Source organism: Narcine bancroftii, chromosome 3, assembly GCF_036971445.1.
Source record: "Narcine bancroftii isolate sNarBan1 chromosome 3, sNarBan1.hap1, whole genome shotgun sequence".
Taxonomy (NCBI): domain Eukaryota; kingdom Metazoa; phylum Chordata; class Chondrichthyes; order Torpediniformes; family Narcinidae; genus Narcine; species Narcine bancroftii.
Window position 1 is genome coordinate 97,407,348 of NC_091471.1, and position 24,363 is coordinate 97,431,710.

The window sequence follows — 24,363 nt, forward strand, 5'->3', positions numbered from 1 at the left end:
ATACTTTGTCCCCAATCCCATGAGCCTTGATTTTGGAAGCCAGTCGTTTATGCGGGACCTTATCGAAGGCCTTTTGGAAGTCCAGGTACACCACATCCACTGGCTCTCCCCCATCTATTTTACCTGTCACCATTTCAAAGAATTCCAATAGATTTGTCAAGCATGATTTAACTTTTGTAAATCTATGTTGATTCCGTCCGATCCCTTCTCTGCTAGTCATATGCTCCGCTATTACATCCTTAATAATGGATTTCATCATTTTGCCCACTACTAATGTAAGGCTCACTGGCCTATAATTCCCCGCTTTTTCTCTACACCCCTTTTTAAATAGTGGCGTAACATTAGCTACCCACCGATCCATGGGTACTGATCCTGAGTCTATCGAGTTCTGGAAAATAATTCTTAAAGCATTTGCTATCTGAATGGCCACTTCCTTAAGTACCCTAGGATGTAGATTATCAGGCCCTTGGGATTTATCTGCCTTCAATCCCATCAATTTGCCCAAGACCATGTCCTTAGAGATACTGATTTCTTTCAGTTCCTCCCTTGCATTAGTCTCTATGTTTCCCAACATCCTTGGGAGGTTATTTGTATCCTCTCTTGTAAAAACAGAACTAAAGTAAGAATTTAATTGGTCTGCCATTTCCTTATTCCCCATTATATATTCCCCTGATTCTGACTGCAAGGGACCTACTCTGGATTTCACCAATCTTTTCCTCTTGACATATTTATAAAGGCTTTTGCAGTCGGTTTTTATATTTGCCGCAAGCTTACTTTCGTAATTTATTTTTGCTCTCTTGATTAATCCCTTTGCCCTCCTTTGGTGCATCTTGAACTGCTCCCAGTCTTCAGTTGTGGTACTTTTTTTGGCCAATTGAAATGCTCTCTCTTTGGACCTAATGCTGTCTCTAATTTCCCTTGTCATCCATGGCTGAGACACCTGTTTTGGTTTATTTTTATGCCAAACTGGTATAAACGATTTTTGCAATTTCTCCATTAGATCTGTGAATACTTTCCATTGTCTATCCACAGTCAACTCCCCCATTGACTGGAATCAGGACTGAAATAACTTTACAGAATTTGCATATTATAGATTTTTCACAAGAATAACTCAGTTAGAAAAAAAAATGTACCTCGATAATAAAAGTGGAAGTTTTTCACGAGCTATTTCCTTGAAGGTTTTCTGTTAATCCTTTATTTAGTCTCTTAAATAGCCAGGATTCCAGTTTACTGAAGTAGATGGAGAACAATGCTTTAGCAAATAAACCGAACAAGTAGAAATCTTTTTATTCACAGTTTCCCTAGTGGTGACTACCAGTCTGTCCAAAAAGACCATATTACAGTTGTACAACAAAAATATAATTACATTGTCTGTTTGAACCATTTGAATGGAAGAGGATAAAGATATCTGTATACAAAATTAGTACAGCAAAAATGTTATTTATAATGATATGCTATTTTAGTCATGTTCCATTGAATAGCTTGACTAACATTGACACTTAAAAAGGATATCATATTAATCCCTACAGAGGAATCAAAAGGCAAGATTTCATTTGTATCAATTGACAATCCTTTTTCAACAGAATAATGATTATTAATAGCTATATAATGATACTACTGCACCATCACCATGTCAAATATTGAGTTATTAACTGTATAAGATCAAGATCTATCAAGATCTAACTCTCAATTAGTAAAACACATCATGATAACAGGTGATTTAATTAAACTACTATTTGCATACTGGTTTTTCACAAACATGAAGGAAGAAATATGAGGTCCTTAAGTTAAGAGAAAGGATTATTTGTAGAAGCACAAATTACAACTTAACATGATTTTGTTGAAAACTGAGTGTTAATAATTGTAGCAGATTTAAATGACCCCAATCCTATAATAATACTTAATGTATCCATGTAACTAATTTAAAAGAGCATCAGACTCTAATTGGGGTTGTGCTTTCCTACGGTTAAGCTATTGCTAGGTCATAGCCACTGGGATTTCTGATTGCTTTATTTAAGATTCTTGTAGTACCTCATTCTCACTATTTCCCTCATTTGCCTTACACAGCATGAGCACGTAAGACAATTCCTGTAACTGCCGTCCAGTAGTTCATCTCAAGGTGTCTTTTCTTTGGCTTGGCTTCGCGGACGAAGATTTATGGAGGGGGTAAAAAGTCCACGTCAGCTGCAGGCTCGTTTGTGGCTGACCAGTCCGATGTGGGACAGGCAGACACGATTGCAGCGGTTGCAAGGGAAAATTGGTTGGTTGGGGTTGGGTGTTGGGTTTTTCCTCCTTTGCCTTTTGTCAGTGAGGTGGGCTCTGCGGTCTTCTTCAAAGGAGGCTGCTGCCCGCCAAACTGTGAGGCGCCAAGATGCACGGTTTGAGGCGTTATCAGCCCACTGGCGGTGGTCAATGTGGCAGGCACCAAGAGATTTCTTTAGGCAGTCCTTGTACCTTTTCTTTGGTGCACCTCTGTCACGGTGGCCAGTGGAGAGCTCGCCATATAATACGATCTTGGGAAGGCGATGGTCCTCCATTCTGGAGACGTGACCCATCCAGCGCAGCTGGATCTTCAGCAGCGTGGACTCGATGCTGTCGACCTCTGCCATCTCGAGTACCTCGACGTTAGGGGTGTGAGCGCTCCAATGGATGTTGAGGATGGAGCGGAGACAACGCTGGTGGAAGCGTTCTAGGAGCCGTAGGTGGTGCCGGTAGAGGACCCATGATTCGGAGCCGAACAGGAGTGTGGGTATGACAACGGCTCTGTATACGCTTATCTTTGTGAGGTTTTTCAGTTGGTTGTTTTTCCAGACTCTTTTGTGTAGTCTTCCAAAGGCGCTATTTGCCTTGGCGAGTCTGTTGTCTATCTCATTGTCGATCCTTGCATCTGATGAAATGGTGCAGCCGAGATAGGTAAACTGGTTGACCGTTTTGAGTTTTGTGTGCCCGATGGAGATGTGGGGGGGCTGGTAGTCATGGTGGGGAGCTGGCTGATGGAGGACCTCAGTTTTCTTCAGGCTGACTTCCAGGCCAAACATTTTGGCAGTTTCCGCAAAGCAGGACGTCAAGCGCTGAAGAGCTGGCTCTGAATGGGCAACTAAAGCGGCATCATCTGCAAAGAGTAGTTCACGGACAAGTTTCTCTTGTGTCTCTTGTGTCTTGTGTCTTGTGTCTCAAGGTGTAAAGCTTTGTATTATATACAACTGGAATTGGTGACAAATTCTTCCAAAACACTGATTTTTGTCATTTTTGTTTTCTTAAACTCGGAACACATTTGAGCGCAGGTTAGAGATGGAAGTCTTCCTGAAAACCCCATTAGTCTGCCAGCCTGCACTGCTGGCTGCCTGGGAGAAAGGAACTCTCAAAGTGGTCCAAGCTATTTCAAAACTCTGGGTTTGTTCCCCTAGAAGACCTCTACATTTGGCCATCTTTATCACCATTCATGAGCATTTAGCAGTTATCGATCTTGTCTTTGTTGTACAAGAAATTTGAACATAAATGTGAGAGTTTATTGTTATTTACATGTACAATGCACCAAAATCCATAATTGATGCAGCCACATAATATTTACAAATATTGAAAGTGTAAATTACCTCATTGTCTCACTATTAATATTATGTAAAATGCTTTATTCAGTATCAAAATACATCATTGTTTCAACAAATAACTCTTTTTGGAGAGCTTTAATAAAGTTTTAGAAAAACACCAAAGTTATTGTATAATGGATAATCAGTCACATAACCATACTTTCCACATTCTTTGACAAGTTACCACACAAGACGGTGCTTAACAAGATGGTCTTATGGGAAAGTTACTTGCACCGACAGAAGGTTGACTAACTGGCAGAAGGCAAAGTGTGGGAAGATAGGGTATTTTTCTGGCTAGCTGCCATTGATCAGTACATTGCTTTTCATGTTGTACAAAGATGACTGAGAAAAGGGAATTGATGGGTTTGTGCCCAGTTTATGGATAGGAGGAGGGGTGGGTAGTGTTGAAGATGCATGGAGTCTGGGGAGGGATTTGGATAACGTGGAGAATGGGCAAAGAATTGGCAGATTGAAAATAGCAAAAAGAAGTGTATAGACTAGAACTTTAGTTGAAGGAATAAAGAAATAGACTATATATAGTTATTGTTTAGTAAATATTACAGTCTCGGATGGTTAGTTGGAGCAGTTCTTTTTGTCGTTCAGAATTCTCTCTGCCCTCGCGAAGAAGTAGTCCTATCTCTGATCCTCCTGCATCTCTTTCCTGAGAGGAATAGCTGAAACTCTGTGTAGGGGTCCTCAATGATTTTGGATGCCCTCTTTAGACAATGATCCTGGTAGATGATGCCAATGGGGGAAGGGAAGAGACCACAGTGATTCTGCAATTCTTATAGTCAGACAGATTAACCTCGAATCCAATTCTCTGCAGCAACTGTACCCTGCTGTGGTACAACTGGACATGTTGCTCTCAATAAAGCTCCTGTAGAACGTTGATATGATGGTGGCTGGTAGCCTTGTCCACTTCAGTCATCACTGAAGTGCAGTTCCTGACAAGTAAGGAGATGTTGTGTGTCCATGATAGGTCACTACTTAAGTAGACTCCAAAGAATTTGGTGCTCTCTTCTCTTTCCACTACCAAGTTATTAATGTGTAGTGAAGGGTGTTAATACTGGTCTTCCTGATGTCCATGATCATCTCCTTTGTCTTGCCCATGCTGAGACTCAGGTTATTACTCTCGCACCATATCATGAGATTTTCCACATCTTCTCTGAAGTGTGACTCATCATTGTTGCTGATGAAGTCAACTACTTTTGTGTCATCTGAAAACTTGATGACACTGCTAGAGCTGCATCCAGCGATGCAGACGTGGATCAATAGTGTTAACAGGAGTAGGCTGAGCACACAACCCTGATGTGCGCCAGTGCTCAGCGAGTCGATGCTCCATGTTCTGCTGCAGTCCTGGACAGACTGTGGTCTAAATCATTAATATACAACATAAAAAGTGATCCAACACCAACTCCTGTGGAACACCACTAGCAACTGGGAGCCAACCGGAATATGATCCATATATTCGACTCTCTGCTCCCTGCTAATCAGACAAATATTTTACCCATGCTAATATGTTTCCTGTTATACCATGTGCTCTTATCTTGTAAAATAGTATCATGTGCGACACCTTGTCTAAAGTCTTCTGAAAATCCAAATACACAACACCCCACTGCATCTCCTCCATCAAGCCTTTTTTTTCACTTCTTCAAAGAATTCCAATAGATTTGTCAAGCAAAATTTTCCCTTAAGGAAACCATGCTGTCATGTGCCTCCAAATACTTCACACCATCATCCTTGACAATCAACACCAAAATATTCCCAATCACTATCATCAGGTTAACTGGTCTATAAATAGACAATAGATGCATATACAGTTATATCCAAGGGGAGTGTCCTTAACAGTAGAGATAATGCACAGCCAATGTTAGTACAGCAAGGCTCACCAGAAGGGAGACAGGCAACTTGGCAGACATTCACCACAGTCTCCCCCCGGCAGAAGAAGGGTTAAAATCAAAAGGACAGCTGCTAGGAAAGAATGAAGCAAGCGATACATGGATACCATGTTTGGCCTTGAGATACTCTAACAGCCAAAATTTGCCAGTATCTAGCAAGCAATCAAAATATAGGAGATGTTTTAAGAATATGTCAGCTTATCAGGTTGTTTACAAATTCTGGTCCTTCCTATCAAATAGGTGGCTCCTTTGCAACCTTGGGAACTGGTAGAGGTCCTGAGTCAGTAGTGTGGGAAGGACTGACTTCTGGACCCCTCCAGAATCGCCAGCATGGCCATCTGAAAGCTGACTAGAGGTCACAGGCTTGGGGGGTGAGTCCAACCTCTCAGGCTCACTCTGAGTAGGGGTGCAAGCAAGGGGCAAACCAGGCAAGGCCAGATCTCTTAGGGGATCAGTACTCCCATCTGGGAATTGAACATGAGTGTAGTTGGGGTTAGTATGCAGTAGCTGAATTGGTTGGACTAGGGGGTCTGTTTTACGCACCCGAGCGTGGCTCTTCAGCAGCATGGTTCCAGGCTCAGATAAACAGGCTGGCTAGTCCATCACAGTTCCTGATTTCCTAGGAAAGGCAAACATATGTTCATGAGGTGTTTGATTTGTTGCAGTACACAATAAAGACCGAATAGAATGTAGTGCCTCAGGCACTGGGTAACAGGGTAACCATGTGTTTTTAAAGCAAGGTTAACAGTCTTCCAGGCTGTAGCATTAGCCCTTTCAACCTGTCCATTTCCCTGTGGGTTGTAGCTCGTGGTACGGCTGGTGGCAATCCCCTTTCATAGCAGGGCTCGCCACAGTTCAGCGCTCATGAATGCTGAGCCTCTATCGGTATGAATGTAATTGGGTAAACCAAAAATGCTGAAAATTCTGTCAGGTGACTTAATGACAGATGCTGACGAGACGTCAGGGTAGGGTATCGCAAAGGGAAACTTGGTATATTCATTAATTACAGTAAGGAAATATACATTTTTGTTGTTGGAAGGTAACAGCCCTTTAAAATCAAAGCTAACCCTCTCAAAAGGTCAGGTTGCCTTGATGAGAGTTGCCTCTGGAGCTTTGAAGTATTGCAGTTTGCATTCTGCGCAAACAGGACAGCTTTTAGTCAGTTTCCTGACTTCTTCCAGAGAGTAAGGAAGGTTGTTAGCCCTTATGTAGTGGAAGAATCTCATGACTCCTGGGTGGCACAGTCTGCTATGGATCTCTTTTAGACCCTCCAGCTGAGCACCAGCAGCAGATCGTGACAATGCGTCAGAGGGATCATTTAACCTGCCCGGTCTGTACTGGATCTCATAATTATAAGTTGAGAGTTCTATTCGCCAGCGTGCCATCTTATCGTTCTTGATTTTACTTTTCTGTTTAGTACTGAACATGTAGGCTACAGATTTCTGATCAGTGACAAGAGTAAATTTTCTGCTGGCTAGTAAATATCTCCAGTAGCAAACAGCTTCAATAATAGCCTGGACTTCTTTTTCAATGGCACGATGTTTAACTTCAGATCCCCTTAACGTGCGGGAGAAGAATGCCACAGGTCTCCCCTTTTGATTAAGGGTTCCTGCCAAGGCACAATCTGAGGCATCAGTTTCCACTTGGAATGGGATATCCTCGTCAATGGATGAGAGTGCTGCTTTGGCAATATCAGCTTTAATTCTCTCGAAAGCCTTCAAGGCCATTGGTGAGAGAGGAAAAGATTTAGTGTCAAACAGAGGACGTGCCTTCGTGGCATAGTCCCGAACCCATTTGCAGTAGTAGGAAAAGGGCTTTTGCTGAGTTTGGGGGTGATAACTTCATAAGGGGGGGCATTCTTTCCGGGTCAGGAGAGATTTTGCCCTTGCGGACAACATAGCCCAGAATGGGTAGCTCTGTCGCGTTGAACACACATTTGCCCTCGTTAAATGTAAGGTTGAGTTCTTTAGCTGTTGCTAAAAATTTCTTTAAGTTGTTGTCATGCTCAGTCTGTATCTTCCCACAAATAGTGACATTATCCAGATAGGGAAACATACCCTGTAAATCATATGTCCTAACAATCTTATCCATTTCCCTCTGAAACACTGACACACCATTAGTGACTCCAAAAGGTACCCTTTTAAACTGGTATAATCCCCTATCAGCCTTAAAGGCTGTATAAGGTCGTTCCTTTTTTTTAAATGGGGATTTGGTGGTAAGCTGCTTTGAGGTCGATAGTGGAGTACACTTTGTATTACGGTATCTGATTAATCATTTCATTGATGCGTGGCAGGGGGTAGGCATCCAGGTTAGTATAATGGTTGATTGTCTGGCTGTAGTCAATAGCCAGTTGTTTCTTAGTGTGATTTTTCACAACTACCACCTGGGCTCGCCACGTACTCTTACTGGGTTTAATTACTCCCTCTTTAAGCAATCTCTGGGTCTCAGCTTTGATAAACTCACGATCCTCTTTGCTGTAAGAATGGCTCTTAGTGGCAATCAGCCGACACTCGGGGGATAAATCACTGAAAAGGGAGGGAGCTTTGATCTTTAATGTGGACAGACCGCAGTAACTAGCGCAGGGGATGGTAAGCGTGGGCAGTGGCCCACCTAAATTTAATGCTACACTGTTCATCTGTGATTGAATATCTAACCCCAGTAACACAGGGGTGCAGAACTCTGGCATAATAAAGAGCCACATATCAACCAGACAATGTCCCTGCAAATTTAAAGTAACTTTACACTTGTCCCGTACAGTTTTTGTAAGTTCACTACAAGCCATCAATATCTTTCGGTTCACTGGATATCTCCGCAAATTTAAGGCTCTGGCAACTGTCTCGTGAATATAGCTGTCAGCACTCCCCGAGTCTATTAGACAATAAAGAGTCTCACTATTCACCTCCCCCTTCATAGTCGACTGTTCCATTCCATAACATCCCCCAAGCTTTGGAGTCAATTGAGCTATCACAGGGGATTTAACCTCGTTGTCACTTGAAGTCGATTCAGCCTGCTCGTCTGAAGATTTCCCCTTTTCACAGTTGTCTTCCATTCCTGCAGCTCCAGGATGCATTTTCTTGGTGCTTCTCTTCTTCTTATCAGTGGGAGTACTTTTCGCCTTACACGCTTTAGCAAAGTGGCCGAGTTTCCCACAATAGCTGCAGGTAGCAAATCGAGCCAGGCACTTCTGTCTGGGGTGCCAGCTCTTATCACAGAAGTAGCATTTTTCAGGAGTTCACCTTTTTCTTTCATTCAGAGTTCCAGCACTCCTGGATGTTTCCTTTTTGGTTTCTAGCATTGCACTGGACCGCATGGCACTTCTCAGTGTTTTGGCTAAAGTGACTGCCTGGTCATAGGTTAAGGGTTCCGTCTCCAGCAGCCTCTGTCAGATGTAACTGAAGTCAATCCCATTGACTAAACTATAGACAATAGGAGCTGGAGTAGGCCCTTCGGCCCGTCGAGCCAGCACCGCCATTTTACAGATCATGGCTGATCACTACCATCAGAACCCCTTTCCAGCCTTATCCCCATAACCCTTAACTCCTTTGCCCACTAGAGTCTTATCTAACTCTCTTTTGAACATAATCAGCGAATCTGCCTCTACCACCCTCTGTGGCAGAGCATTCCACAGATTCACACTTCTCTGGGTAAAAAAATGTTTTCTCATCTCCGTCCTAAAGGGCCTACACTGTATTCTTAAACTATGCCCTCTAGTCCTCGTCTCCCCCACCATTGGGAACAAGTAATCCGACTTCACCCTGTCTATCCCCCTGATAATTTTGTATACCTCAATCATGTCCCCCCTCATCCTTCTAAACTCCATCGGATACAAGTCCAGTTTTTCTAGCCTTTCAGCATATGTCAACCCCGCCATCCCTGGAACTAACCTTGTAAATCTGCGCTGCACACCCTCTATAGCTAGTATGTCCTTCCTCAAAATTGGAGACCAGAACTGGAAGCAATACTCCAGGTGGGGTCTCACCAGGGCCCTGTACAACTGCAGAAGGGCGTCTCTGTTCCTATACTCCAATCGCCTCTTTATGAAAGCCAACATTCCATTCAGGAATGTCAGGAAAATGCAGAGGGACTTGGACAGGTTGCGGGAGTGGGCAGCTGAATGGAAGATGACGTTCAATGTAAGCAAATGTGAGGTTATCCATTTTGGGGGCAATAATAGGAAAGCTGAGTATTATTTAAATGGAGACAAGCTAGCATCCAGCTTCAAGGCATTGCGGTGCTGTTCCACATTGAGTGCCCTAACATCACATTCATTTGCCAGTGAGTTGAGAGCCAGTGCTTAGGCAGCATCACTTTCCCTGGGTTTCTGGCATCTGTCATGATAATGAATATGCATGAGATATATGCAGATAGAGGTTGAGCTATTAACCTGACCAGAAGTAAAAGGGCATGTGAGCGTTGTATGCAGGCGCGAAATGGAGGAATAATAGAAGCAGAGAAATAAAGACACGCTGATGTTCAACTGATGACGAGATTGCGACATCTGTTGATGGTGTTATCAGTTTCACATTTCGGGCCACAAATGTGACATTGGCGACGAGGAGAAACATTTTGGATTTTGAATCTTTGGCTTTGAGCTGGAACGTTTCATCATGGCAGTCACTGGAGCTGAATTTCTAGCACTTCGCGGTGTTCCTCATTTTGCCCCGACGGGCGATGCAAGCACTGTAAGCGTGAAGTGGAAGGCATGGCTTGAAGAGTTCGAAGCTTATGCCGACAATCGTGGCCTATTTCTCGATGGGAGTACGCCGGAGCAGAAAGCGCAGCGGAGGGCGTTACTTCTTTTTACCACAGGACCTGCAGTTCGGGAAACCTTTAAGACGCTTTCGAATACTGGAAGGAAGGAGGAATACCAGAAAGCTGTAGATGCATTGAATGCACACTATGTAGTGGCACCGAATGCCACATTTCAATGCCATCTGTTTTGCAAAACGAAACAGGAAGATGGGGAATCGGTCGCCCAGTACGTGACGAGATTGCGACAACTGGCTGTTGAATGCAATTATGTGGCAGCTGATTTGGACAACCAGTTATTGGATCAAGTTGTGCAGCACTGCAGATCAGACAAACTCAGAAGGCGACTGCTGGAAAAAGGGGGGTGAGTTGGAACTCACTGATGCTTTAGCAATTGCTGCTGCATTAGAGGCTGTTGAGGGGCAATTTCATACCATGAAACTGAAAGACAACTCAAGCCAGCCCAGTAAAGACAAAGTTGGTCAACAAGTAAATAGGCTCTCGCATAGCCATAGCCAGCCAAGAAATATGCCGACACGTGACTTGGAGTATTACAGATGTGGAGACAGAGGTCATTTTGGAAAAGACCCATGCTGCCCAGCAAAAGGCAAAGTTTGTAGAAAGTGTGGACGTAAAGACCACTTTGCAAAGAAGTGCAAAAGCAAGTCAAATGTAAACCAGAATGGAAAGAGTACAGCTTCTAAGGGCAAAGCTTGGGGGAAAGGAAAGTCTCCTTGAAAGAAAGGCAATTATGGACAGAGAAAGCAAGGCACTATTCGCCATATAGAAGGTGACCCAGGAAGTGACGATGATGAAGACAACCAGGATGGGCAGAAATACTATCAGTTTACATTAAATGATGACCATCATGAGAAAGTCCCAGTGATAATTGGTGGTGTGACAGTTCCGGTCATTGTAGACTCAAGCAGTGACAGTAATGTAATTGACTGACACTTATGGGAGAAATTGAAAAAAAAAGATCATTTGTACGTCAAAGAAGTGTTCAAAGAAACTGTATCCATACACAATAACCAAGCCATTGCAGACCATTGGATGTTTCAATGCGACTGTTGAAGCTGGTGACAAGCACACCGAAGCAGAGTTTGTTGTCATAGACGAGAGGGGAGAACCATTGCTGAGTAGACGCATGGCGCAAGATCTGGCAATACTTCATATTGGAGCTCGTGTCAATTCAGTTCACTCATACGAGGATATGAAGCAAGAATTCCCCGCAGTTTTCCAGGGAGTAGGAAAGCTGAAAGGTTGACAACTAAAGCTAGCAGTGGTCAAAATGGTCAAACTCAAGGCGCAACCAATGTGCAGAACCCCATTTGGACTTCGTGGGAAAGTTGAGGCCAAAATCAAAGAGTTGATTGAGCAAGACATTATTGAACCTGTAGAACATTCAACACAATGGGTCAGCCCAGTAGTGATTGTGCCCAAACCAAATGGTGACATGAGACTGTGTGTTGATATGAGGATGGCCAATGAAGCTATAATTTGAGAATGACATCCCATACCAACAGTAGAAGAAGTACTCCAGGAGTTAACAACCAGTCAGGTGTTCTCAAAAATTGATTTAAAATGGGGCTATCATCAACTAGAGCTGGACCCAGAATCCAGGGACGTGACAACATTTGTGACTCACTATGGATTGTACCGGTACAAGAGGCTATCGTTCAGCATCAATGCAGCTCCTGAGATCTACCAGTACGAAATCCATCAGTGATTCAAGGCATTCCTGGAGTCGCCAACATTTCTGATGACATCATAGTCCATGTGGCTACACAGGAAGAGCATGACAGACGGTTGAGGATTGTGCTATCCAGACTACAGGGGGCAGGCCTTACTGTGAATGGAGACAAGTGCCAGTTCGGTGTCTCAGAGATGGACTTCATGAGACACAGGCTTACACGGGAAGGACTGAACCCAGCTGATGCCAAGGTGAAAGCTGTTGCTGATGCACGTGAACCCCAGAATGCAACGGAGATGAGGAGTTTCTTGGGATTGGTCAATTATTGTGCAAAGTTAATCCCTAACTTTGTTACACTGGCAAAACCACTGAGGAAACTAACCAGGAAAGGTGTACCATTCCACTTTGGCCCTGAGCAGAAGGAAGCATTCACAGCTCTGAAACAAAGTCTGATGAATCCCGATACTCTTGGGTATTATGATCCGGATGCACCAACCAAAGTCATAGCGGATGCTAGCCCTGTTGGTTTAGGAGCCATGTTGGTCCAGACACATGATGAGGGACCAAGAATCATTGCCTATGCCAGCAGATCTTTGACAGACATTGAAAGGAGATATTCTCAGACAGAGAAAGAAGCACTCGGACTTGTATGGGCCTGCGAGAGATTCCATGCATATTTGTATGGCATTGAATTTGAACTCATTACGGACCATAAACCATTGGAGGTGATCTACGCCACCAGGTCCAAACCGTGTGCCAGGATAGAATGATGGGTGCTCAGACTCCAACCGTACAAGTACAGAGTAGTCCACATTGCTGGAAAAGTGAACATTGCTGATCCGCTATCCAGATTGTTGAAAGATGGATGCCCACAATCCAAGTCAGAACTGGGGTCAGAAGCAGAGAGCTTTGTATGCTTTGTAGCTATCCAGTCGACACCGGGAGCTGTGACAATGAGGGAAGTCGAGAGAGAGTCCAAACATGACCCAGAACTGATGGAAGTTATAAAATGTAACCAAAGTGGACAATGGGACAAGTTCACTCACAAGGCATATGTTCCCATGAAAGACGAACTTTGTTGCATCAGGCAGTGTGTGTTGAGGGGTTGTAGATTGGTGATACCACAGAGGTTGAGACCAAAGATCATATCATTAGCTCATGAAGGACACCTAGGTATTGTTGGTACCAAGCAAAACCTCAGGAGTAAAGTTTGGTGGCCAGGTTGTGATAAAGATGTGGAGAAATTCATCAAAACCTGCCTTGGGTGTCAACTCACAAGTAGGAGTAATTCCCCCAGAGCCGATCCGGAGTATGCAACTCCCGACAGGACTGTGGATCGATGTAGCTGTTGATTTTCTCCGACCTTTACCAACTGGCGAGTAAATCATGGTAATGGTGGACTACTACAGCAGATACTATGAGTACTCTGTGATGAGGTCAACGACCACTGAAAAATCGATACAAGCATTGGCAGAGATCTTCGCGAGACATGGATTGCCTGTTACACTATACTCTGACAATGGTCCACAGTTCATCTCAGAGACATTTGCTGAATATATGAGGACCACAGGCATCCACCATCACAAAGTAACTCCTAAATGGCCGCAAGCCAATGGAGAAGTAGAGAGACAAAATCAGTCCATCGAAAAATGACTACGGATCGCTCATGCAGAAGGACAGAACTGGAGAGAAGCATTGCTATCCTACGTAGCTGTCTATCGGGCAACCCATCATGCAACCACAGGAAAAAGTCCAGCAGAAGTATTCTTCGGGAGGAAAATCCGCACAAAAATGCCTGAACTGAAGGAAATCAGGGATGACCAGGAGATGAGGGACCATGATGCTGAAAAGAAGGGAGCAGCAAAGCTGAATGCAGACTCGAGACATCATGCCTGGAGATCATTTTCTTGTGAGGCAAGAGAGTGGTGGTAAGCTAGATACACCTTATTACCATCAACCCTACACTGTTGTATCCAGAAGCGCCTGTATGGTGACAGTCAGGTCTACAGCTGGAGTCCTCTACAAAAGAAACGTGTCTGTTGTCAAAAAGTACCAATCCAAGCGGCACCGACTGAAGTGGTTGGAAATCCAGTACGAGTTGCTCAACCTGAGGGACCAGTCGACATTCCAGAGGTAGTTACCAGTTTTCCCGATGAAGTGGCCAGAGTACCAGAAACACCAGAGGCCGTAGCGAGCAGTGTTTCCGGTGCTGAGGGTGAGAAAACAAGTCGCGACAGTAGCATTGCAGGAAGGCTGAGACGGGACAGGAAACCACCTAAGCGATATGAAGATTTTGTGCCATATTTCTAATCGTGCCCGCATTATCATGAAAGTGAAAGTTTGTGATAGTTGGAATAAGTTTCGATGAAGAAAAAAAAAGTGCATTGATTCGGTGGAAGCACAGTAATGATACACGCCAAGGAAAAGTGGAAATGTGGGATGATTGTGAAAAAAAATGAGAAATAATGAAAAGGGTGTACGCCGAACGCTGCACTTGTGAAACACGCAGTGAATGTGTATATGTGGATGTCAGGAAGGAAACCATCTCAAACTCCGAGAAAGAGACCTTTGCGAAGTTTTGCTATGATTACCTGGATCATCGCTGTTTTGTTGTGTTTAGCGTTATTAGAAAAAGAAAACTGTGCGCCCAACATTTATTTTATACTTGACATGGTTTGACTTTGGACCATCAGTAACAGTAACCAACAATCAGAAGTATTTTGATGCAGGAAGAGGAATGATAAGGGGAACATTTGGACAGTGATTTTGAAAAATACATCATAAAGTACATGTATGAGTGCTGTAAGAATTGCATTTTTGTTTTGGTCGACTATTTGGTATTAAATGAAAAAAAATGTATAATTTTAAATGTGTACATTTTGCATATGAGGTGACCATTGTATTAGTATAACTACAGAAGGAATGTTGAGCCATTATATTACATTTGGTTATAACATGGTTACGTTACATTTTGAGGGAATTTGATGTTACTTTTGTTGGTTTGAAGGCAGAAAAATGCTATTGATAGTGTTAGTGTTTGCATTTAAACAAAAAGAAAGACAGCAATGTATTATGTTCGGTGATATTCATACGAGATATACACTTAGATTGAAAGGTTAAGACACATAAAGGTATAAAATTTATTTCCGGTGGAAGGAGGGATGTCATGATAATGAATATGCATGAGATGTATGCAGATAGAGGTTGAGCTATTAACCTGACTGGAAGTAAAAGGGCATGCAAGCGTTGTATGCAGGCGCGAAATGGAGGAATAATGGAAGCAGAGAAATAAAGACACGCTGATGTTCAACAGGTAAATCATGTGTTGATGGTGTTATCAATTTCACATTTCGGGCCACAAATGTGACAGCGTCTAGTCAGCAACTGGTGTCGAGCAAGCACCACATTCCGTGGCGCTGCATAGTACGCAGTCAGACATTCCCAGGCTATAGCCAGAGTGGTAGCTCCTTGCGTTATGGCAAAAGGGACCTCACCCAGCAAAGAGTTCAGGTGGCCCCACTGTATCACCTCATCGACCTCATCGACCACGTTTTTTCGAGCCATGTAGTAATCGAAACAAGCAATCCAGTGGTTGAAAATTTCTCTGGCCCTTGGGGCAGACTGGTCAATTATCAGCCGCTCTGGCTTGAATGCTCTGGCATCCATTTCTGCTAATAAAGTTGAAGTGCCAGTTGATGAAGTAGACGAAGACGATGTGGTCAAACAATAATCATGTTTTTTATTAGCAGAAACTCATGGTACAATAATGAAAGACAATAGATGCATATACAGTTATATCCAAGGGGAGTGTCCTTAACAGTAGAGATAATGCACAGCCAATTATACTACAGCAAGGCACGCCAGAGGGAAGACAGGCAGCTTGGCAGACATTCACCACATCTTGCACATCTGGTACTCTGCTAATGTCTTCCACTGTGAAGGCTGAGGTAAAATGCTCAATTAGCTCCTCTGCCAACTCCTTATTTACCATTATTATTTCTCCTGTGATCCTATACATATTCTCACCTCGATTTTACTCTTTCTATACTTGAAGATTTTTGTATCCTCTTTGATATTATTTGTATCCTATTTTGATAGTTCATCTTTTCCTTCTTTATAAATTTTAGTTGACTTCTGCAAGTTTAAAAACCTCTCACTCCTCTATCTTTGCATTATATTTTTTCTTCCTTGTATGGTCTCTCTTTTGCTTTTACATTGGCTTTGACTTCCCTTGTCAGCTACAGTTATGGCATGTTTCCATTTGAATATTTAGTTCCTCCTTTTTGGTACATATCTATCCTGCACCTTCCTCATTTCTTGCAGATACTCCATCCGTTGCTGCACTGCCATCCTCCCTACTAGTTCTCCCTTCCAATTTACTTTAGGCAGTTCTTCTCTCATTCCCTTTAATCTACTGAAATACTGGCACATCCATCTTCAGTTTCTCCTTGTTAAATTTCAAATTGAACTCAATTCTATTGTGAGCACTTCCCCACCCCCAATTTTTCCTTTACCCTGAGCTCTATAATCACCACTCATGCATTACACAACACCCAATCCAGTACAGCTGATCCCTGAGTGGGCTCATCAACAAGCCGCTCTAAAAAGACATCTTGTAGGCATTCTAAAATTCTCTCTCTTGGGTAGAAATGGAAATTTTTTTTTTTTCTGAAAACTCACCTATGTTGGCAATTTTAAGTTTCTTCTTATCCTTTTCCTTTTCTAAATTGACGGATAATCCGATAATGAGGATGTGGGAACAATTTAGGACATCTTTCGGATATCATATTTTTTCCCTTGCCATCCCTATTATATATAATCATCTTTTTCAACCTTCTTTGTTAGACACAAGTTTTAAGGAGTGGCATAGATTAGGTATTGAAAGTTTTAAAGATCTTTTTATTCGAACAATGGACAGCAAAAATTTTAACTTAATTTCATTTTTTTCAGATATATACAAATTAGGCATTGTGTTCAGTTCAAACTTTCTGATTTCCCTCAAATTCTTGAAATTTGATTTCAAGAATCCTTGATTTACTTTTTGATTTGCAATTTTCCCTTTATTATAAAATATTTGCAATTTTCCCTTCAGAATAGCCTCAGTGGCTGGGATTAAGAATGATTGGGAACAGGATTTGAATATATAATTTTCAAAGGACGACTGGGACACCACTCTTAATTTGATTAACGTGTCCTCATTTTGTGCACAACATTGTTTGTTACGATTTAAGGTGGTGCATGTCCAAAGTTAAATTAACTCGTTTTTATTCTGATATTGATCCACGGTGTAAAGTGTGAAATTTTTGAAGCTTCATTGATTCATTTGTTTTGGAAATGCTCTCATTTAGAAAAACATTGGAAAAATATTTTCCAAACTTCATCAGTGATTCTTAAGATCAATTTAGAACCATACAGTTTAATTGCTTTATTTGGTTTCTCTGGGAAAAAAAGGATATATCCTTGATTTCAACCCAAAAGATAACCTTAGCTTTTACTTCTCTGATTGCTGGATGAGCAAATCTGATGAAATGGAAAGATAACTCTTCACTCACTTATTCAATGGTTACAAGTATAAAACCCCTATTGTGATACAAGGGAATCTTAAATATATCTTATCTATTTTCTATTCAACATGGATATACTTCTGATTTGCAATTTACATGTGATATGTATATGACATGATTTCATTTATGTTATTAATTAGAAGGCCATGTATAAAGGGTTTTCTTTTAAACTATAAAATATTTTAAGAAGAAATCCAGTCCTAACCTAGTTTTCCCAATCTACTTGTATGTTAAAATCTCCCTATCTCCCATAACATTGCTCTTCTGACATTCTGTTGTAGTTTGTTGTTTGCATCCCCTCTACTGTTTGGAGGTCTGTATATAACTGCCAACTGAGTCCTTTTATCCTTGACATTTCTTAACTCAACCCACAATGATTCTATATCTTCTGATCCTATGTCACCTCTTTCTAATTTTAAAAACATATTTTAAGAAAATACAGAATATAGGACTCAATTAATATAATGACAATTACAGGGTAATACATTGAATATAAAATCATAGAAAAACATTTATAAGTTCCAAAAACAAAGGAAAGGAGAGTTCCCTTCTTCCCAGCACCCCCTCCCCAGATTTGAATGAAAATGGGACAGACAGCAGGGAATAGGGAGATAAAAAGAAAGAAAACAGGAAAAAAAAAGCAACAGGAGCAAGGTTCGACATCTCACATAATTTTAAAAGTATTAAATTTCTAAGAAGGAGTATACTCACTGATAAATATTAAAATAAATTATATAATCTGGGCACTTAAGTAATCTAAATAAGATTCCCAAATTTTGATGAACATACTATATCTATTCTTAAGGCTATAAGTGATCTTCTCAAGGGGAATACAACTTCCATGTTCCAATGATCAATGGGAAGTAGGGAATCAGATTTCCATGTTACTGCTATACATTTCCAGGCTATTGAGAATGCAATTTTAATGAATTTAGATTTACTTCTAGAGAAGTTAACTTTTATAACTGCCAAATTCCCCAGAAGAAACAATTCCGGGTCTGGAGAGAAGTTCACTTCACCTTTCTAATGATTTAATGTTATTCCTTACCATGAGACCCACACCGTCCTCTCTGTTTACCTGGCTATCCTTTTGATATATTGTGTATCGTCAGGTTATCCTTTAGCCACAACTCTGTGATGGCAACAACATCAGACCTGTCAAATGTACTTGTACTAAAAAGTTAAATACTTAATTTATTGTGCCTTGTGCATTTAAATATATAACTTATAGTCCTGTATTTGTTACTTTTTTTGACCCTGTGTCCCATTTGCATTACAAATCAACTCAATAGCTGCAATTTTGCCCTATCTGCCTGTCCTTCCACACAAACTCCTTATGAAGCTGTCTCGAATTGGGCATCAATTGTCTCTTCCTCTCCCTCTATATTTTGGTTCCCACCTCCCTGAAAACCTAGTTTAAATCCCTCCAACACATTAGCAAACCTTTCTGCCATGATATTGGTTCCTCAACCAAGTGCAACTGGTCCCATTTGTACAGCTCAACCCATCCTCAAAAAAGGTTCCAATGATCCAAGAACTTGAAAAACTGCCCCCTGCACCATCTTATCAGTCATTCTTTTGTCTGCGCTATCTTCCTGTTCTGATCTTCCCTAGCTCATGATGCTGGAAATAATCCAGAGATTGTCACCTTGGAGGTCTTGCTCTTCAGTCTCTTTCCTAACTCCCTAAACTTACTTTGCATGACCTCCACCCCACTCCTGCCTCTGCCACTCCTGCCAGTAGGTACCACAACTTCTGGCTGCTCATCGTCCCAAGTTGACTTGGTAGAAAGGATGGAAAATGCATTGTTGGCATTCATTTCAAGAGGATGAGAAGGTAAAAGCAAAGATGTAATGCTTAGGCTCTATAAGGCATTGGTAAAACCAAATTTGGAATTGGATGAGCAATTTTGGAGTCCATAGCTAAGGAAATGTGTGCTTGAATTGGAGTGAGTTCAGTGGAGGTTGATGAGGATGATCCCTGGGATGAGAGAGTTAATGCAGGCTCAAGGATGGGGGAAATCTCATTGAAACATACTACATATTGAAAGGACTATATAGAATAGAGATGGAGAAAATGTTTCCAATAATGGAGAATCCAAGACCAGCAAACACAGTCTCATAATAAAAGGAGTTCCCTTTAGAACAGAGATGAGGAGAAATGTCTCAGCCAGTAGATTGGGAATCTGTGGAATTTGTTGCTACAGATAGTTGTTGAGTCCAAGTCAATGGGAATATTAAAGCAGAGATTGATAGGTTCTTTTCTTAAAGATTTTATTTAAAATTTAAAATCACACAACATAACATTAATTACTATATATTGATGCAGATGCAGTGTGATTATTTATTTATATATAAAAAACCAACCAGCCCCCCAAACACTCTACTAATACCCTCCCTCCTCCCTTCCCTTCCTACAAAGAAAGAAAAAGGAGATCATCATCATCTAATACAATCATATTTAAACTTTTTGGCTGCAAGAACAGAGGTATCCATCGAAGCGGATCGAGAGATCAAATTTTAACATCAATCATTTTCAAATAAGGGCTCCAAACTTTGATAAATAAAAAATCATAATTTATTAAATCATATGTAATCTTTTCTAAAGGAATACAGGCTTTCATTTCATTACGCCATCATACTTAAAACTGAATCAGATTTCCATGTAATAGCTAAACACTTTGTTTTAGCAATTGAACCATTGGCACAATTGATAAGACAAGAAGCTGAAATGAAGGGGATTATAGTAAATAAAGAGGAATATAAAATTAGTATTTTTTGCAGATGATGTATTAATTTATATAACAGACCAACAAAATTTTTTAGCTTTGTTATATAAAAAATTGCAAGATTATGGAACAATATCGGGTTATAAAATTATTTGAGATAAAAGTGAAGTTATGCATTTGGGAGAAGGAAATAATGAATGATTTAAAAAGGTTGCTCAATTTAGATGGATAAATAATCTGATTAAGTATTTTTGTATTAAAATTAATAAAATTTTTGAAAATGTATCTGTTAAATTGTATTTCATTGTTTGGAAAAAAACTAAAGAAGATTGATAGGTCCTTAATTAATAAGAAAGTCAAAGGTTATGGGCAGAATCAGGTGAATGGTATTGAGATGAAAATGTGAATGGTGGAGCAGACATAATGGGCTCCACCATCCTATGGTCTATGGTCATATTCTGAATGCCTTCCATGTAGGCTTCTCCATCCAACCACTGCATCAGTAATTCTCCTGTGGCTGAAGATGCACAGCCAGATGGCTGACTCTTTCACAGTGTATGCCGGAGGACCCAAATATCTGTGCTGAAAACCCACGATGAGCTCTTGTCCTGAAAGTGCTGGTTTTTCACTGGGTGTAGCTGCAGTTGGGAAACCTAGCTTTGTGATATAAAAAATTGCAACATTATGGCACAATATCGAGTTATAAAATTATTTGGGATAAAAGTGAAGTTATGCATTTGGGAGAAGGAAATAATGAATGATTTAAAAAAGGTTGCTCAATTTAGATGGATAAATAATCAGATTAAGTACAAGCGCAGATATTACCTGAGAAATAATGGTGGCAGAGAAATCTTGACATCCTGAAGGAGGAGGGGACTTTCAAATCATAATGGGACTGGGACTCTCACAAGACTGGGCAGAACTTTCAGGTGTGTGGATCTGCTATGACCCATTGTACACTTCTTAAACTGACTAACAATCTCCATAAATATAAAAAAACTCAAACATGTTTGAATGAACAAATGCTGTTTCTTATAATATACACAATTACAGTGTATCAAAGCAACAAAAGTCTTAATTGATTGTCTCAGGTACATAAACATGCACGAACAGCAAAATAATTTATTTAACTGATTAAGACCATAAGACATGGAGGATGAAATAGCTATTCAGTCCATTAAGTCTGCCCCGCCATTCAATCATGAGTTGATCCATTTTCCTAATCAGCCCCACTGCCCAGCCTTCTCCCCATAACCTTTGATTCCCTGGTCAATCAAGAACCTATTAATTTCTGCCTTAAATGCACCCATTGACTCAGGTTACGAATGAGGTCCATTCCTAAGTCTGACTTTAAGTAGAATTTCTAGGAAAGTCGGAACAGGTACACACAGTTCTTATTTGGCATCAGTTAGTCAAATGTTTGTCTTAGTATTTAGTATATATTTTACCTTTCTATGCATATAAAGCTACTGGAGTCAATTTTTTTTTTGTACTTTTATTTAATTGTTTGCATCATTACTGGAAAAAAAATGAATAAAACATTAATCAAATATCCAAAGTCAATGATACAAATAAAAGTACTTCTATATTTTTCTCCCCATCCCCCTCCCACCCTAAAGTAAGAAAAGGAAAGAAAATAAAGAAACACTTATCATTTAATATACTATAATATTAACATAGACAATCATTAATTGTTATTAATAATTACTAATTTTAAGAGGAGTCGATAAGATAGAAGAGGTGGACAGAAAATTATCCATAAAACCCATATATGGTTTCCAAATACTATAAAAATGTTCAACTCAATTCCTTAAACGATACATAATTTTTTCCAAAGGAATACAATTTTGCAACTCATTATACCATCTGGAGTCCATTTCTTGAAGTGGGCATCGAGGGAAGTTTTCACAGAGCTTTTCATTTTCTTGTCATAAATGGCCTTGTCGCAGCTGAGGCCCTTGGTAACTGAATGGTAAACTTTGGTGAGTCACTCTGTATTCGGAGCTTGAACCTCCAACCTTGTCATCCTTGCTTCAATGAGACAAAAGGCTTCAGCTAACTCTTTAATCAAAAACTTTTTCAGTTCTGGAGTTTTTAGGTCCCAGTCTTCTTTTTCTTCTTCTTCTTCTTCATCTGCTGATCTAGCTTCAATGGCTTCATTGGTCAGTTATTCGGCACAGGAGTTGAGTAGCACTAAAACAACATTTTCACTGATGTCTACGTTGATATTACCAATGTCAACCACAGCTTGCCTGACTTCTGCAATGTCATCAGCTCTAAACCCCTGAAAAGCATACGTGAATTGAGGGGACAATTTGTTCCACACACTTTTCATACTTGACTGCTTAACTTCATCCCAATAATTATCAATATTTTTTGATGGCATCATAGATGTTATAGTTCATCCAGAACTCCCTCATCCTGGGTAGCCCTGACTGTTTGTGAGAAGGTCCACTGTAAATAATAGGCCTTAAAGAAGGCTATGACTCCCTGATCCATTGGCTGAAGTTGCAATGTGTTGTTGGGGTTGAAAAGTATGACTTATACATTAGGGTGAAGGTCATTTAAAATGAAATTGGATGTTCAGGTGCAAATGCTGAAATGAATTTTATTGACCAAACAATAAAGTTCAAAAAACAGGGACAATATTTTCAAAGATGGCAATTGTAACCAATTCTTTGTATTTGCATTCCAAATAAGGGAAAGATATGTATTTTTTTTATTTTATTTTTCACACTATGAACCATACTGACCAAAATACACACAATCATTTCCCTCTTGAATATACACAGTGTCATTTTCTTCCCCCTTTTCCCCCTCTCTTCCATCCCTCCCTCACCCCTCCCTCCCCACCCACCCAATGCCCAACACACATGATACATTAAACCCATTAAACAATGTCATCACACAATGAAAATAAACAATAAATTTGTGTCTTCTACTTTTACATACTGGGTCAGTTCATTTCGTCTTCTTCTCCTTCTGTCATTTTAGGTGGTGGAGGTCCACGGTAGGACTTCTCTACTGTGTTCCATGTACGGTTCCCAAATTTGTTGGACTACTGTGATGTTATTTCTTAAATTATGTGTTATTTTTTCCAATGGAATACATTTATTCATTTCTATGTACCATTTCTGTATTCTCAGGCTATCTTCTAATTTCCAGGTTGACATGATACATTTTTTTTCCACAGCTAAGGCAATCATAATAAATCTTTTTTGTGCTCCATCCAAATCAAGTCCAAATTCTTTACTTCTTATATTACTGAGAAGAAAGATCTCTGTGTTTTTTGGCATGTTGCTTTTTGTGATTTTATTTAATACCTGGTTTAGATCTTCCCAAAACTTTTCCACTTTCTCACATGCCAAAATTGCATGTACTGTTGTTCCCGTTTCCTTCTTACAGCGAAAACATCTGTCTGATACTGTTGGGTCCCATTTATTTAACTTTTGGGGTGTGGTGTATAGCCTATGTAACCAATTATATTGTATCATGCATAACCTCGTGTTTATTGTATTTCTCATAGTTCCAGAGCATAGCTTTTCCCATGTTTCATTCTTTATCTTTATGTTTAGATCTTATTCCCATTTTTGTTTAGGTTTACAGCTTGTTTCCTTGTTCTCTTTCTCTTGCATTTTGATGTACATGTTTGTTATAAATCTTTTAATTATCATTGTGTCTGTAATCACATATTCAAAATTTCTTCCTTCTGGTAACCTCAGTCTGATTCCCAATTTGTCCTTCAAGTAGGTTTTCAATTGGTGGTATGCAAACATTGAACCGCAAGTTATACCATATTTGTCCTTCATTTGTTCAAAAGATAATAATTTATTTCCCGAAAAACAATTTTGTATTCTTTTGATCCCTTTTCTCTCTCATTCTCTAAAGGAAAGGTTATCTATTGTGAAAGGGATTAGTTGATTTTGCATCATTATTAATTTTGGTAGTTGATAATTTGTTTTATTCCTTTCTACATGAATCTTCTTCCAAATGTTGAGCAGATGGTGCAGTACTGGTGAATTCCCATGTTGCACCAGCTTTTCATCCCACTTATATAGTCTATGTTCAGGTACCTTTTCCCCTATTTTATCTAGTTCTAATCTAGTCCAATCTGGTTTTCCCCTTGTTTGATAAATATCTGATA

General features: G+C 40.4%; 1 protein-coding gene and 1 long non-coding RNA gene across 4 annotated transcripts in view; one reads left to right on the top strand and one right to left on the bottom strand.

Annotated features, from left to right (window-relative positions):
* Positions 1-24,363, top strand: part of LOC138757379 (zeta-sarcoglycan) — a 596,661-nt gene that overhangs the window by 324,865 nt on the left and 247,433 nt on the right. The window lies entirely within an intron of this gene.
* Positions 1-24,363, bottom strand: part of LOC138757380 (uncharacterized) — a 42,096-nt gene that overhangs the window by 7,947 nt on the left and 9,786 nt on the right. For 2 of the 3 annotated variants that reach the window (XR_011353553.1, XR_011353552.1), the window contains exon 3: positions 1,134-1,230. This is a non-coding gene — a long non-coding RNA (uncharacterized lncRNA). Of the gene's footprint in view, positions 1-1,133; positions 1,231-6,028; positions 6,105-24,363 lie in introns of all 3 variants that reach the window. The other variant, XR_011353554.1, reaches the window with a different exon arrangement.